This window comes from Crinia signifera, chromosome 2 (assembly GCF_055691185.1).
Source record: "Crinia signifera chromosome 2, ASM5569118v1, whole genome shotgun sequence".
NCBI classification, from domain to species: domain Eukaryota; kingdom Metazoa; phylum Chordata; class Amphibia; order Anura; family Myobatrachidae; genus Crinia; species Crinia signifera.
In genome coordinates, this window is record NC_139218.1 from 18,148,946 (window position 1) to 18,166,960 (window position 18,015).

General features: G+C 50.0%; 1 long non-coding RNA gene across 1 annotated transcript in view; it reads right to left on the reverse strand.

Annotated features, from left to right (window-relative positions):
- The window catches only part of LOC146058682 (uncharacterized), a 35,043-nt gene that overhangs the window by 16,742 nt on the left and 286 nt on the right, over nt 1-18,015 (reverse strand). The window lies entirely within an intron of this gene.

Here is an 18,015-nt window from a genome sequence, read left to right on the forward strand (position 1 = left end):
GGTGTAGACCTAATGACTGTATCCCCTGTACACAGGGCCGGCCCCACCACTAGGCAGGTCTAGGCATTTGGGCCACTGGAGGGCGGTAGTGAGCTGGAAAGCTATCACCGCAGCAGCAGCAGCATAGGAGCTGGAGAGCCAAAGGAAGGAGCAGGTGTTCGGCGAGTGAGCATCACACTCCCCCCCTCCAGCAGCACGGCGGCAACATCCCACTCCCCCCACCCACCCCCCGGCATCCGGGTAGCCACATTGGTTACATCAAGTGATCACCGATGTAATCAAGTGATCGAGTCACCGAGCACTCGGGCCAGTACACATGAGAAATACTTGCCCGAAAACAGCACGGGCGAAATGTAATAGGGTGGGATTTCTAGACTTTTGCGATATTTGGTCCAAAACGGCCAAAATCGCAATTTTTCTAAAAATCCCACATGTAATAGGGTGCGATTCGCGGGAAAAAGCGCATTTTTTCCCGTGAATTCGCTCCCATCTGGTACCCGGCTCGCAGGACTTTGACAGGCGCAGAGATGTTTCCTCCTCGGCGTCTCTAGTCAGAATGATTTCTGGCCAATCAGGAGCCGAGAAAGTCGGCTCCTGATTGGCCAGAAATCATTCTAACTAGAGACGCTGAGGAAGTAACATCTCCTCTCTAGATGCGCAGAGATGTTACTTCCTCGGCGTCTATATTCAGAATGATTTCTGGCCAATCAGGAGCCGACTTTCTCGGCTCCTGATTGGCCAGAAATCATTCTGACTAGAGACGCCGAGGAGGAAACATCTCTGCGCCTGTCAAAGTCCTGCGAGCCGGGTACCAGATGGGAGCAGCGCTGTCACCGGAGAGGATGCCGAGGTCGTCGCCGGGGACCAGGTGAGTAGGATTTCCTTCCTTAGGTACCCCTGGGGACTACCTCGGATCCCGGACCCCGGATTCTTCAGCCCAGGAGCCCCGGAACCCCAGGACCAGCCCCGGAACCAGGACCAAGGCCCCGGAACCGGACTCTTCTGCCCTGGAGCCACGGAGCCCGGACCCAGGATCCAGGGACCGACCTACGGGCTCAAGGTAGGTAAGTATCAGTGTGTGTGTTTTGTGTGTATTAAACTTTTATTTTACAGTGTGTCAGTGTGTTTTTTGGGTACTTCTTGACTTTCACGGCGCCACTCTAGATAGGACAGATAGGATACTAGATAGGATACGATTTGTATGCGATTTGACATAAGATATCGCATAAGATATAGGATAGGACAGATAGGATACTAGATAGGATACGATTTGTATGCGATTTGACATAAGATATCGTGGAGTTGATTTTATATAGCGTGGCGAGCGCAGCGAGCCACCGAGCCCGAAGCGTGGCGAGCGCAGCGAGCCCCGCGAGGGGACACGGATGTTGTTTCAAAGCAAGTCCCCAATATCGCATGCCATTTGCATGCAATTCCATAAAATACATTCCGTGTCCCCTCGCGGGGCTCGCTGCGCTCGCCACGCTTCGGGCTCGGTGGCTCGCTGCGCTCGCCACGCTATATAAAATCAACTCCACGCCCTAGTGGATAGTGGGGTAATGAAATGGATAGTAAATCTAAAGGTGCATACACACGTACAGATTTTCTGTCTGATCTATCTAGTGGGAACAAAAACCTGGAAATGTATGGGAGCAACTGACAATCAAAAAATTGTTCCCAAACACTTGAAAACAGACAGTGATCTGTCAGACAAATCGTTTAATTGTTCTGATATAACAAATTTATCAAAGCATAGATTTTTTTTCTGTTTTCCTGCATTTGGGTGGAAATTTTTGATTGTCATATGCTTCCATACATTTCCTGGTTTTTGTTCCCACCAGATAGATCAGACAAAAAATCTGTACGTGTGTACTCACCTTTATCCTATATCTTATGCGATATCTTATGTCAAATTGCATACAAATCGTATCCTATCTAGTATCCTATCTGTCCTATCTGTCCTATCTAGTGGCGCCGTGAAAGTAAAGAAGTACCGTTTTTTGTTAACTATTTTTTGTACTGCAGAACTACAAGTGCCAGCGGGCCCTTTAATGCCCCGCATGCTGGGACTTGTGGTTCTCCAAGTCCCAGCATGCGGGGTAGGCTTGCTGGGACTCATAGTTCGCCAGTACAAAACAATAGTTTTACTTCTTTTTTTTACACAAGCCATCAGCCCGATGCCCACCGCCCAGGGGCATCGGGGACAGCCCCGGACTATCAGCATGGCTGGTAAGTCCTGGAGGGGGGGGGGACCCCTTCATTTTGGGGGGTCCCCACTTCCCAGGACCCCTGCCCATGCTGACCAGCCAGGGGGTTAATGCTTTGGCCGCGGGAGCTTATATAATAAGTTTTCCCCGGCTGTGGCATTACCCTGCTGGCTGGTTGTGTCCGGTGCTGGTTCTTAAAATACGGGGGACCCCTAGTCATTTTGTCCCCCGTATTTTGGGAACCAGCGTCGGACCTTGAGCCTGGTGCTGGTTTTATAAAATCCAGGGAACCCCAACTTGATTGTTCCTTTGATTTTATGATACCAGCACCGGCTTTTTTGAGCCCGGGGCTGGTTATGCTTAGGGGGGGGGACCGAACGCCGTTTTTTTTTTTTTTTTTTAAACCAAAATCGCATATATGAAAATGCGCACATTTTCAGGACTGAAAATGCGCACATTTTCAGGACTAAAAATCGACCGAAATTGCGGCAAATCACATTTTTTGCCGCTAATTCGCATCTCATTACATATGCGATTTTGCGTCAAAAAACACGATTTTTAAAGGTGCGATTTCTGGCGAGTTTGGAACTCATCCAAAAATCGCACCCTATTACATTTCGCCCCAAGTCTCACTTCTCGCAGCCCAGCCGCCTCAGCGGGCCCATATTCGGACATTCAACACGCACAAAAGCAACATTACTTTCAGCTGCACACAGTACACATACATGCAGCATAGAGGTTTCTCTCATTTATCAATTACCTAACTACATGGCAGCAACACGGGAAGTGCACTTTTAAACTTTAACCATTTACACTTTTCTGCGTTCATTTCTCTTACATATTTCATTGCTTTTACACACAAATGTAGCTCTATTCTTATCTGCTATTAGTGTAGTGTAATTGGGGAAGGCAATTAGTTAATTGAATGCAATAAATAACCCCCGCACCCCTTCCTTCTGTGGAACAAATACCAGCATATTCTGTGCCCCAGGATAAAATATTACTGCATGGCAACAACATGTGGGTGGTTATGGTACAGGGGTGGCCAAAATGTCGACTGTGATCTACCGGTAGCTCTCACCGGTAGATCGCGACCAACTCCTGACTCTGAAGCCTCTCAAGCAAGGAGAAGCTAAGCGCTCCCAGTAATGCAGTGTGCAGCTGACGTAATGACTGTTGGATCTGCCTCTATTCTCCTCTAATTACCGGCACCTTACACAAATGACGGTACGCCACTGTCAGGATCCTAGGCGCCCGATTCCCCAGATACACCAATCCCTGCCATCTGACACATTTACTGGGTACCCCAAGCGTTTGTTTATTTCACCACGATTCCGCTTGCCACCAATCAATGTACCCTTTTTGGACATAGTCCACAACAGCTTTGATTCTGCCGACACACCAAAATATGAATTACACTTTAGCACTCTGGCGCATTCGTCAGAGGCTTGGGCTGGATAACCAGCAGACACCAAAACTAAATTATGATTTTTAATTTAAGTGAAAACGCTACAAGGCTTACAGTATATTACAGAAAACATAGGTTACAAGATATATAGTTAAAAGTTAAGTCATGCGTAAAAAGACAATTTCAGAGAAAAATAAAAACTTTGGAAATAAAAAACCCACCAATCCGATAAGACTGTGGGATGGAGTGGAAATCTCTCCGGGTACTGGAACATTCCGGAGACAGGTATCAGACCCGTCTCATTCTAAGGATAATGAACATTATTTCTTGTGTGCCGCACACTTTTAAGATCTGTGCTCCACCCAGCCACCCTCCTTTCAGGAATCTTCACTGTCATATGGGGTCTCCTGATGATATACACAGGGCTGGTTAATTTACTTTCCTTTTGAAGCTGAGCAATTAGCCATCAAGGACCAAAGCTTTGAGTTTTGTATACGGAGCACCCTCCTGGGGTCAGAGTCAATAAACTGTGTTGAGACATACCAGGCAGACCGGATCTTGATCTGGATTCTAAGGGAATTACTCCCATTGATACTTGGCTGAGGAAATAGCACCAGGGCCGGCGCCACCACTAGGCAAATCTAGGCATTTGCCTAGGGTGCCGGCCACTGGAGGGCGGCATTTTGTGCCGCCCGGGTACCTGTCCTACGGCGCTGTCTATTTAAATCTGGCGGCGGAGGCAGCGGGGGTCCCTGCAGTCCATTAAAACTCACGAGCGCTATCCGCCGGGCTATGCGGAAGCGCTTCTAGTGTGAAAACTCTGGCAGCACGGCGCACGCTGATCTCAGCCAATCAGCGTGCTGCCAGTGTTTTCGCACTAGAAGCGCTTCCGCATAGCCCGGCGGATAGCGCTCGTGAGTTTTAATGGACTGCAGGGACTCCCGCTGCCTCCGCCGCCAGATTTAAATAGACAGCGCCGAACGACAGGTACCCCCCCCCCCCCCGGCACCGGGGCGCCCCCAGCCCGACTCGCCTGGGGCGCTCCGGTGCCTTGCACCGGCCCTGGATAGCACCACACTATCAGAAACATTATTATAAACAGAGCGTATGGACTTCAAAGTAAAGGGAACCCATCTGCTTTCCTGTTTCACTCACCATTTCCTCCTAACCATCCAGGGTAAATGCAGGTCACTTCTCAATTACATTTTATACATTAGACAGTTAGGCCTGAATGGCGTGGTACAGTTACGCCCATTCTGGCATAAAAATGACAGTCACTCATGACAGGATGGCGTCCAATCATGACACCCACAATTAACGGCACCCCCTGTCTGGGGTTGTTGTCTGTACCTGATGAAGGGGGTCAAATCCTGAAAGATTGTTTTAATACAGACTTTTTTTCACTTTACTGAAATCGCCTCCTGAGTGCGGGTTTCCATTGGATGTGCATGCAGTTTTCTGATTCAGGCATGCTGTTTTTGGAGACGATTAGAGAGCCAGCTGATTTGGACTATATCTCTTATATATTTGGCTACATCTGTCACTCAAAGTGTGTCTGACTCTCTAACGTTGGGTGGAGCCTCTGACTCACATGACTGACTCACATGACAGAGAACCAGCCCAGTGAGACCCCCCCTGCCTCCCCATGTTACCCGGCAAAGACACAGCTACTCACCAGACACACCAGGTGAGCGCCCCCCGCTGCCCCCCCGCGATTCACGGCACCCCCCCACCCCCCCTCCTGCGATTCGCGACCCCCCCTCCCACGATTCGCAGCAGCCCCCAACCCCCCCCCCGCGCGATTCGCGGGGCCCCTCCCACGATTCGCGCGCTCCCCCGTCGCCACGACCCCCCCTCCGGCGATTCGGGGCACCCCACCCCCACGCGACCGCCCTCCTCCTGCGATTCGCGTCCCCCCTTCCACGATTCGCTGCAACCCCCCGCGCCCATCCCCCCTGCACCCCCTGCGACCCTCCCGCGATTCCCGGCACCCTCCCTGACCCCCCCTCCCAAGATTTGCGGCAAACCCCCCGGCCCCGCGACCCCCCTCCCACGATTCTCTGCAACTTCCGCGCCCCCCCCTCCCGCAATTCGCAGCACCCACCCCCGCGACCCCCCTCCCGCAATTCATGGCACCCCCCCCCGCGACCCCCCCTCCCGCGGACACCCCCCCAGCCGCCGCGATTCACAGCAACCCCAGGATCAAATGGCACATGCAAAACACTGACACGGCTATGGTCGACGATGAAAAAGGTTGACATGAGTTTTGAAGATTTATTTTTCATTTTAATATTGTTTTCATATTCATTCTCATGTGTCGACATGGTCACCAATGAAATGCCACACTTATGTCAACATTTAATGTGTTGACCTTTTTGTGTTGATTTTTTCTTGTGGCGATTTGCGGCACCCCAGCGGCCCCCTCCCGCAATCCGCGGTACCCCCCCCCACACGCGATTTGCGTCACCCACCCCCCAGAACCCCCCCTACCGCAATTCGCGGCACCCCCCGTGACCCCCGCAATTCGCAGACACCCCCCACCTCCCTCCCCCCCCCATTCACGGCAACCCCACGATTAAATGGCAAAGGCAAAACACTGACATGGCTATGGTCGACAATGAAAAAGGTTGACATGAGTTTTTGAAGATTTCTTTTTCACTTTTTGAATGTTTTCATATTCCTTCTCATGTGTCGACATGGACACCAATGAAGTGCCACACTTATGACAACATTTACATGTGTTGACCTTTCTGTGTTGATTTTTTCTTGTGGCGATTCCCTGTACCCCCCCCCCCCCCGCGATTCGCAGCACACCCCCCGCAATTCGCGGCACCCCCCACAACTCCCACGATTCGCTGACCCACCCGGTGACACCCCCCGTCCTGCGATTCGCGGCCCCCCGCGCCCCCCCCCCCCCCCACCCAGTTACTATAACCAAAGCGGATACTTTTGTTTTGTAGATTGGAGTCCCGCACTGAGTATCCTGACAGTCGGCTTATTTGTAATCCAAAAGGGGAAGTAAATCAGATAATAATTGCTGGTGTTCTCACTTTGTAACAACACTGTATATATCCTCTCTGCACTTTCCTTCATATCCTTTGCCTAAACGTGTAACTCGCTGTGTAAAGTCTTTACACTTTATTGCTTGTTACAGTCGCTATTTCTCCATCAAATAATATTAGTTAGGGAAAGATTCTTATTTTCTCCTTCTGATGAGGAAGCACATTAATGTCTGCCTGATGTACAGCAGGGTTGCCGACCCTCCCGGAATTTTAATGCCGCTGTCCCCCGGATCGCGGCATTAAAATGCCGCAATCCTCGGGTCTCAGAGGAGGGGACGGAGCTAAAATGACACAATTGCGTCATTTTAGCACCGCCCCCTCCACGGATATCCGTGAATGCACTGGTTTACCATCATGGGGGCCCAGCTTAGTGATGTCGTGCTTAAGCCCCGCCCCCCCTGAGCGGCTGCTGAAACTCTCCTCTCCGGGCTTCTCCCAGAGAGGAGAATAATAAAGTCGGCAACCCTGATGTACAGTTATCATCTGAGGTAAACACAGTCTTTTTGTTAACCCTGCCTTAGGTTGTTAGCTTCTTTTAACCTTTCTGAGATAATAATTCGGTACTTGTTTCCTAGCACGGCCACACCGATTTACATCGGGGTGGTCGTGTCGGAAAAATCGGGTCGATCGCATCGCATGCGATTTGGTCGCATGCGATCGACGCGACCGACCGATTTTCGACCCGATTTTTTTATTGAATGAAATGTAAATCGGGTCCCTGGGACCCGATTTTACATTGGATTCAATGTAAAATATTCCCAACCCCCCTAAATTTAACGGCGTACAACCCACCCCACGATAGATGCCATCCCGAAGCGTGGCGAGCGCAGCGAGCCCGCGAGGGGCGGCGGTGCGCGTCCTCCGACCTTTTCATTCCCCTACTATCCACGTCGGCGTGGAGTTGAGAATAGAATAGTGTGGTGAGCGCAGCGAGCCCCGCGTATACCTGTGAAGTTATACGCGTCCCCTCGCGGTGCTTCGCTGCGCTCGCCACGCTTCGGGCTCGGTGGCTCGCTGCGCTCACCACACTATTCTATTCTCAACTCCACGCCGACGTGGATAGTAGGGGAATGAAAAGGTCAGAGGACGCGCACCGCCGCCCCTCGCGGGCTCGCTGCGCTCGCCACGCTTCGGGTTGGCGTCTATCGTGGGGTGACGACGGGGACATCTATAATGTGAAATGGGTCATATTGGCCCATTTCACATTTTTCACATTTTTTCACGATTTCAATGTTAAAAAATATTTTAACATTGAAGCCTATGGAAAAATCGGGGGCATCGCGTCGGGACCTATGTTAATGGTCCCGACCGACGCGATGCCCCCGATATTTTACCTTTCCCGACACGATTTCAATGTTAAAATATTTTTTAACATTGAAGCCTATGGAAATATCGGGGGCATCGCGTCGGTCGCGTCGGGACCAATGTTAATGGTCCCGACCGACGCGATGCCCCCGATATTGTGTCCTAGCCGGCAAAATGGACCTGATTTCAAAGGAAATCGAGTCCATCGTATGGATCGTGTACCTTAACTTAAAGGTACACGATCCATAAGATTGTGGCCGTGCTAGGAAACAAGTACCAATAATTCTTTCAATATATACATCTAGGCGAGAGAAGAGCGTATTACAGCCTTTCTGAGGTAAAATGTCCTTTTCTGAGGTAAAATGTATTTAAACTGTATACAGCTGTGTAGGTAAATATGAGAAAACCCCTTTCCTGGGCTGGTACAGGTATGTATGTATGTATGTATTTTGGGACTGGACTCACTACACCTCTCCTTTTATCATTTACAGTCTGACAGACTTCTCACTAGGGATGGCCATCGATGATTCAAAATCATCGATGGTTCATGGCCGATGTCGAATAACTTTTGCCATCGATGGGGGAGAACCAGATGGGTTTTTTTTCAAAGTGCTGGGATACTTTGCATAGCTCCGCCCCCTGACACCCGCGAAGCCCCGCCCCGTGTTTTGATTGGCCCACAGCCCAATCAATCAAACACAATGGATGACCATCGATATGTAAAAATATCGATGGTCATCCATTGCGTAGTTTAGCACTATCGATGGCCTGTTGCAGAATTGCCATCGATGGCAACAATCGATGGCAATGGCAACGATGGCCATCCCTACTTCTCACAGACTGCACTGCCCAACTGCTCACCCTACTTCTGATACAGGTCATGTGACCAACTCCTGACCTCTTAAACAGTTGCAGAGGCTGCTGGGAATTGTTCATCACTGTAAACAAATTCACTATAGCATGCTTCATCATGACACACAATACATTGTATAGTAGGTTATTACACAGGGAGCTGACACACACACACACACACTGAGTGATACATTACCTGCGCTAATATGCCAACACTGACAGTGATGCGGCACCTAACCCGCAGGTGACATCACGCACACTAGCAGCTGGCCTGGGGCTACAGTGTCCCTGAGCAGGGTATTGGAAGGTAACTTGGTAGCAATCCCATGAAGTACAAGGACCTCGGGGTAATGTGTGTGGTCTTAAGGCCCCCATACACTAGGGCGACTTGTCCTTAGGACAAGTCGCCCCCGACTTCCCCCTGAGCTTCCCCGGCTGCTCCCCGGGGGAGCTTGATTAGATTGGCACTTGATGTGCCATTTTTTACATGTGATAAATCGTCTCGATTTATCACATGTAAAAAACCCGGGGAGCAGGGGGGGGGGCTACAGAGGTGGGAGCTGGTGGGAGCAGGGGGGCGGGGGACACGTCTGTGTCCCCCGCTGCTGGCGACGCTGCGGGGGACAGCATCGGTGCGAGGCGGTAGAGGCAGCAGGGGGGGCTGGGGACGCTGCGGGGGACACGTCTGTGTCCCCCGCTGCTGGCGACGCTGCGGGGGACAGCATCGGTGCGAGGCGGTAGAGGCAGCAGGGGGGGCTGGGGACGCTGCGGGGGACACGTCTGTGTCCCCCGCTGCTGGGGACGCTGCGGGGGACAGCGTCTGTGCGAGGCGGTAGAGGGAGCAGGGGGGGCTGGGGACGCTGCGGGGGACACAGGCGGCAAAGAGCCGGGCAGGGGGAGCCGGCCGGGAGCTGTCAGTAATGAATAAAAAAAAAAAGCCCATACAATGAATGGGCAGCCTGTGATTGGCTGCTGAGCGCTCTCTCAGCCAATTGCTGACTGGCTGAGAGAGCGCTCAGCCAATCACAGGCCGCCCATTCATTGTATGGGCTTTTTTTTTTTTAATTCATTACTGACAGCTCCCGGCCGGCTCCCCCTGCCCGGCTCTTTGCCGCCTGTGTCCCCCGCAGCGTCCCCAGCCCCCCCTGCGCCCTCCACCGCCGCGCCGCCCCGCCCCACTAGGTCCCAAGTCGGGTGGTCGGACGTGCAGCAGGTCCGACCACCCGACGCAGATCCGATGCGCACGGGACCGCGCATCGGATCTGAGGGGACATCAAAACTAGCCGATTTTGGTCCGATTTCGGCCAGATCCGACTGATCTGGCTGAAATCTGACCAAAATCGTCTAGTGTATGGGGGCCTTTACAATGAGCAGAATAAACCATTTATTACAGAGATCAGTCAGGGCCAGATTAACAACGGGGCGGATGGAGATACAGCACCAGGCCTATATAAGAAGGTCCATCATCGCGACAGTAGGATTGTAGTTGGCCACTCATCGGCTATAAATTATTGGTTTTAAACAATATTTCTATTTTCTCACAAAATTCTACAAAGTTATCATTTTTATGATTTTGTGAGATAGTTGGTCTGATAGAGTAGCGGTTGTGCACACCCACATGCCATTGGCCACACCCACACATCACTGACCACACCCATATGGCACTGATCACATGGTAGTTGCTAAATCCTAGTTGGGTAAAGGACCTTTTACGCCCAAGAGGAGGAGGAGAAAGGATGGGGGCTCATGCCCTATGGGAGGCCTGACAGTGACACTATCCACACCCCCACTGGATGCCTCTAGTAACCAGGTGACCGAAGCATGGCAAGCGCAGCATGCCCGCGAGGGTATGCTTTGGCTGGTTTCTTCCGATCTTGCTCCTCCCCCTGTTCTGACCTGTCACATTACAGGTCCTTAGCCCACTAGGATATAGACCTATCCCTGACCACACCCACATGGCACTGATCACACCCACACAGCACTGGTCTCAGCCCCAGGCCCATGTGGCCCCTCATCCAGCCCTACAATCAGTACTGCTGCACCTTGCAGAAAGAAAACCCTCAGAAGAAATACCCTATCTATATAATACCCCTTTCCCACTGCAGGCTTTACACGTGTAAATGCCGTTTTTTTAGCCTTTTTAAACGGCTAGAGCTGCAGTGGGAAAGCTCCAGGTTGCTTTACACGGGTAACAAATACCGGTTTTTGTTACCCGTGTAAAAAGCAGTGTTTTTAACGTGTAATAGCCGTTTTTTCGGCAGTGGGAAAGGGGTAGCCCTTTACCCGTTAAAAAAAAAAACGGCATGGGGTCCCCCCCCACTGCCGAAACCAGCACCAGGCTGAAGGAGCCGGGGCTGGTAATAAAAAATCAGGAAACCCGACAAATAGGGGTTCCCTGATTTTTTACAACCAGCCCCAGGCTCCAGGTCCGGGGCTGGTTCCCAAAATACGGGGGACAAAATGACTAGGGGTCCCCCGTATTTTAAGAACCAGCCCCAGGCACAACCAGCCAGCAGGGTAATGCCACAGCCGGGGGACACTTATGATATAAGTTCCCGCGGCCAAAGCATTAACCCTACCGACCAGTCAGCCTGGCCAGGGGCCCTGGGGGAGTGGGGACCCCCCCAATAAAGGGGTCCCCCCCCTCCAGGACTTACCTGACCAGGCTGAAGCCTGGTGCTGTCCCCGGTGACCCTGGAGCGGTGGTCACCGGGCTGATGGTATTGTGTAAAAAATAGAATAAAAACCATTGTCTTTTACTGGTGAACTATGAGTCCCAGCAAGCCTCCCCCGCAAGCTGGGACTTGGAGAACCACAAGTCCCAGCCTGCGGGGCATTAAAGGGCCCGCTGGGTCTTGTAGTTCCACAGTAAAAGAAAGAGTTAAATAAACACACTGACACACGTGAAAAATAAAAGTTTAATACATACATAACACATACATACTGATACTTACCTTTCTTGATCCCGTAGGTAGCCCTGGTCCTGATGTCCTGGTCCGTGTCGGCGTCTGTATCCAGTCGGCATCCCTGTCGGCGACGGCGTCGGCGGTCCGGAGTCCGAAGAAATCCATTTGGGAAGCTGTGGAAGGAAATCCTACTCACCTGTCCCAGCGCGACGTAGTCCAGGTAAGGTCTTTGCAAAAAAAACAAACCGACACCCGAACCAAGCGGACTGACGGAGACGCACGGTGTGTTTGTTTACATCGTGCGGCTCCGCCTCCCGAATGCCGCTATTGGCCGCCTTGCGGCCTAGCGGCTCCTGATTGGCCGCTAGGCCGCAAGGCGGCCAATAGCGGCATTCGGGGGCGGAGCCGCACGATGTAAACACCGTGCGGCTCTCAGCTGTGTCCGCTTGGTTCGGGTGTCGGTTTGTTTTTTTTGCAAAGACCTTACCTGGACTACGTCGCGCTGGGACAGGTGAGTAGGATTTCCTTCCACAGCTTCCCAAATGGATTTCTTCGGACTCCGGACCGCCGACGCCGTCGCCGACAGGGATGCCGACTGGATACAGACGCCGACACGGACCAGGACATCAGGACCAGGGCTACCTACGGGCTCAAGATAGGTAAGTATCAGTATGTATGTGTTATGTATGTATTAAACTTTTATTTTTCACGTGTGTCAGTGTGTTTATTTAACTCTTTCTTTTACTGTGGAACTACAAGACCCAGCGGGCCCTTTAATGCCCCGCAGGCTGGGACTTGTGGTTCTCCAAGTCCCAGCTTGCGGGGGAGGCTTGCTGGGACTCATAGTTCACCAGTAAAAGACAATGGTTTTTATTCTATTTTTTACACAATACCATCAGCCCGGTGACCACCGCTCCAGGGTCACCGGGGACAGCACCAGGCTTCAGCCTGGTCAGGTAAGTCCTGGAGGGGGGGGACCCCTTTATTGGGGGGGTCCCCACTCCCCCAGGGCCCCTGGCCAGGCTGACTGGTCGGTAGGGTTAATGCTTTGGCCGCGGGAACTTATATCATAAGTGTCCCCCGGCTGTGGCATTACCCTGCTGGCTGGTTGTGCCTGGGGCTGGTTCTTAAAATACGGGGGACCCCTAGTCATTTTGTCCCCCGTATTTTGGGAACCAGCCCCGGACCTGGAGCCTGGGGCTGGTTGTAAAAAATCAGGGAACCCCTATTTGTCGGGTTTCCTGATTTTTTATTACCAGCCCCGGCTCTTTCAGCCTGGTGCTGGTTACGGCAGTGGGGGGGACCCCACGCCGTTTTTTTTTTTTAAATTCTCCCCCCCCCCCCTATCTTTACACTGCTTAAACGGGTTTTTAAACGGGTAAGTGTGAATGTGACAAAAACAGCTTTTAAACGGTAATTTACCGTTTAAAAGCTGCAGTGGGAAAGAGTCTTTATGGCTCTTACCCGTTTAAAGACCCGTTTAAAAAAAACGGGTCTTTACCCGTGTAGGCAGTGGGAAAGCAGCATAAGTATGTGCAGAAAAACAGTAGATAGAGTAACTTTGTCATAGAGCAGCAGATACCAGGTGATACGTAATGTTCCGAAATGGAGAACAAAGTCTATGGTGCCAACTCCGTTTGAATTACTATCCAAACTGATTCTAAACATTAATGGCGAGTATCTGCTGCAATGGGTGCGGTGTAGTAGGTCGGCAATTTCTAGGCCCACAATGGGCCTTATTCTAGTTCACTCTTAGAGGCAAATACCTTCTTAGCTGGACAAAACCATGTGCACTGCAGGTGGGGCAGATGTAACATGTGCAGAGAGAATTAGATTTGGGTGGGGTTTTTATTCAAAATGAGATCTATATTGCAGTGTAAAAATAAAGCAGTCAGTATTTTCCCTGCACAGAAACAAAGAACTCACCCAAATCTAATTCTCTCTGCACATGTTACATCTGCCCCACCTGCAGTGCACATGGTTTTTCCATCTAAGAAGGAATTTGCCTCAAAGAGTGAACTAGAATAAGGCCCACAATTTCTCAGTCAACTCCAAAAAGTTTAAAAAGGCAAATTTTGCAGTTACAAAATGTGGAAACAAGCAAAAAGTTGACATGAAAAAGGTTAAAACATGAAAAGGGTGACATGAATTTTTCACATTCTTTTGGTGTCAATGTCGACACCTATGCATGTCCCCTCGCATGGCTTGCTTCACTTGCCATAATTCGAGCCAGGTGCCTCATTCTGCTACCTGTCTGGGAACTTCTGCACTTGTGTCGTCCCTTTTGACCATGTCGACCACAAGCAGGTTGAGCGCATGGTGACATATTGATTGTCGATGTAGACATTGTCGATCTACCATCCAGATACCTGCTCCAATAATTCCATCATTATTGCTGTTGTCACCAAGGTCATTGTGCGCTGAATATTGCTGTGTGCTTTTATTTATTTTTATCCTTTCATTACTTTCACTTCTGTGGTTTTATATGTATATATGCTTATGCAAGAATAAAATGACCTATTTGATTGAAGTACTTTTGGAGTGTGGCGCTATATACCGGGGAAATATATGTACAGGTTGAGTATCCCTTATCCAAAATGCTCGGGACCAGGAGAATTTTGGATAACGGATTATTCCGTATTTAGTAATATTAATATTTCAATGATGTATCTTGCATTTATGTTGTACATATACATCAAACACATGAAATAAACACAAATATATTGTATTTGTGCATAAAACAAGGTTTCAAAACATGAAACAAAGTTTGTGTACTATCTCAGGCACTGAATTGAAATGCCAAGCAATCATTGTCTTGCACATATATAGTGCCAGTTACATATCATGTCCCCAGTAGTGCTGTTACAGATGTCCCCAGTAGTGCCGTTACAGATGTCCTCAGTAGTGCTGTTACAGATGTCCCCAGTAGTGCCAGTTACATATCATGTCCTCAGTAGTGCTGTTACAGATGTCACCAGTAAGTTTTTATCAAAAAAAATGTTGGTTCACTTTCTGGAATGTATGGTTTTCGGAATAATTCGGATAACGGATATTCGATACGGGATACTCAACCTGTATATATTTCAGGGACATGCTGGTCAGAATGGATGTGACCAAAAGGACAAGACCACAAACACGAACCAAACCAGGTGGCTGTTACAAGTGTGTAGGCTGCACAACATGCAGCTGCATGATTTCTGGTAGGGTCTTTTACCACCCGCACTCAGGTATAAAATACACCATCCATACACCCTTGACATGTACCAGCACATACGTGGTGTATCTCATCAAATGCCCATGTGGCCTATGCTATGTGGGTAAGACTATCAGGACTCTTAGAACCAGGATGGCCCTTCACCGCTCGGCGATCAAGGCAGCATTAGAGAAAAAGGACAGTGAGCAACCTGTTGCTAAACATTTCAAGAAGGAGAAACATAGCTTGGCTACTCTGTGCAACATGGCTATAGACCAAGTACCTGAGGACATACGGGGAGGCAACAGAGGAAAAAGATTGCTCCAATTGGAGACCAAATGGATCCATGAACTGTGAGGGCTCAATAAACAGATCTCATACAGGGGGAAATACTCTAAAGCAGGAATGCGGTAAAAACCCCATTATCGGGATTTTTACCGCATTTTGATATGACGCAAAACCCGCACGGCGGGTTTTCGCTGCGGGGGTATCACCAGCAAAAGTTGGCGATACCCAATAGAAGCCTATAGGCTTCTTAATGCACCCACGCCGCCCCGAACGGACCCCCGCCACCTCGCACCGACACCACCCCCTCACCTGTGTCCAGGCAGCACAGCGCAGTGCTGCCTGGACCTGTGACCTCCTCCTTCCTGCACTGTATCCTCTTCTGGGTGCAGGGAGGAGGAGGAGAGCCCACACACGCATGCAGCAGCAGCCCCGGGTAATGGAGGGAGGGGGAGCCGCCGGGACCTGCAGCGCATCGCCGGCAAGATTGCAAAGGAAAGCTCTTAACGCAAGAGCTGTCCATTGCCATAATTATCGCATATGTTAGAGCATATGCGATAATTAGGTCTGCGGTAGCCCGCGTTGTGCGGCGAACAGGGGGCGCGGATGTTACAGCATTCCGCCCATTATGTGTTCCTTTAATAATGCTATAGATCATGCTCCATTGCTCTCCAGCACCTTAAACATTCCATCTATTTCTTTTATAAAATTATTTTGTCTTTCACTAATGCTATATCGTGCACTTTCTCATGTATAGTTGTATATTACACCTTGTTTATATATTTTAGACTTTTTTATTTAGATAGTCTGTCACCTATTTCACACTTATCACGTTGAGACTTTTTTAATATGTGTATTTTTTGCAGTGTTTTATCCGGGTTTCCTTGGCAACAAAGACACTAACACGCTGAGCTGGTCCCTGGTAACCGGCCAGGAGGTCGCCGGAGTTGCTAGGGACGCTGCACGGATGGGACGCACTGACGTGTCAGTGAGATGACGCACTTCCGGGTCACCGGGGACGGCGGCTGGCATCATGTGGTATGCTAAGTGGACCCCCTCACCACTATAGGTATAGGTAAGAGTGTAAAGGCCCCCATACACTATGCGATTTTGGGACGATTTCATCCGATTTCGGCACTTTGTGCCGATAATCGGATGAAATCGGCCCAAAATCGTAGGTATGTGACATTTGATCCGATCTGATGCGCGGTCCCGTGCGCATCGGACCGGATCAGGGAGGTCGGACGGTCTGTACATACGATCACGTCCGACCTCCCTGTATGCATATGCCTGCCACCTGACAGGCATATGCATACAGACACCGGGGGAGTAGTGGGGGCGGCCAGCGGCAGCGGTGGTGGGGACGGGCGGCGTGTGCGGTGAGCGCAGTGTACTTACACATAGCAGCAGCGGCGGGGACGGGACGCGCAGTGGCGGCTATTATATTTTTAAAATACTTGTCAAATGACCGGCCGCTCTCTGATTGGCCGGAGAGCTCTCAGCCAATCAGAGAGCGGCCGGTCATTTGACAAGAATTTTAAAAATATAATAGCCGCCACTGCGCGTCCCGTCCCGCCGCTGCTGCTATGTGTAAGTACACTGCGCTCACCGCACACGCCGCCCGCTGCCGCTGCCCGCCCCCACTACCGCCGCTGGCCGCCCCCACCACCGCTGCCCGTCCCCACTACTGCCGCTGCCCGCCCCCACTACTGCTCACCTCCCTGCAGCTCCCCGGGTTTTTTTTTACATGGGATAAATCGCATGCGATTTATCCCATGTAAAAATGGCACATCAAGTGCCAAATTGTATGTGAGCCTCCCGGGGAGCTGCCGGGCGGCTCGCAGGTAAATTGGGTCCGACTTGTCCCTAGGACAAGTCGGCCTAATGTATGGGGGCCTTAAGCCTTCTGATTTTGTCTTGCACCAGATGTTTTGCTTTGAAAAAGGGAATTTAATCCCGAAACGTTAGCTTATCTTAGAAGCTGTGTCAGAGTCTTTTCTTGTGAAGTCCGCGGGAGTGCCATCGTTGTCATTTGGTTTGCATATGTGCTCTTGTTGGTGGGCTTGTTCCAAGTGGGATCTTTTAGGAGTGCCGGTCTTTGGAAAACGTATATATATATATATATATATATATATATATATATATATATATATATATATATATATATATATATATATATATAAAAACTGATGGGAGTAGCACACATTAATTATAGACGATGTTTGGATGGGTGCAGGATCCTATGAAAAATTTAGAAAAACTTCATGTCATAGAGACATATGAGGCAGCACTCCTTGGTAAATGCAAAAAAGAGGATATCCTCTTTTTTGCATTTACCAAGGAGTGCTGCCTCATATGTCTCTATGACATGAAGTTTTTATATATATATATATATATATATATATATATATATATATATATATATATATATATATGTGTGTGTGGGGGGGGGGGGGTGTTGTGCAGTGAGAACTACAACATTATGAATATTGTACCAAGTGTTTACACAAAATAGTGATGTGCAATTAATAAAGATACAATAACACTACAAGAAGGTGCAAGTAGCTGCAAAGCTTTCAAAGTGCTTTGTTTTTCTGACAAAGCTAGGTTCCTGTAAGGAAGCTGGTAATACAAACAAACTGTGAAGCTGTGACTAGTGGTGATTTAGCCACAGCTGTCCCTAGTCTGGACCCTAACTCTATTATCCCCCCTCAGTGGTCCACTGGTGCCTTCGGGCTAGTCTTCGCCTGTAACCGCCCCGGCTGTAAGGGCGAATTAGGTCCGCCCAGACTCCTTT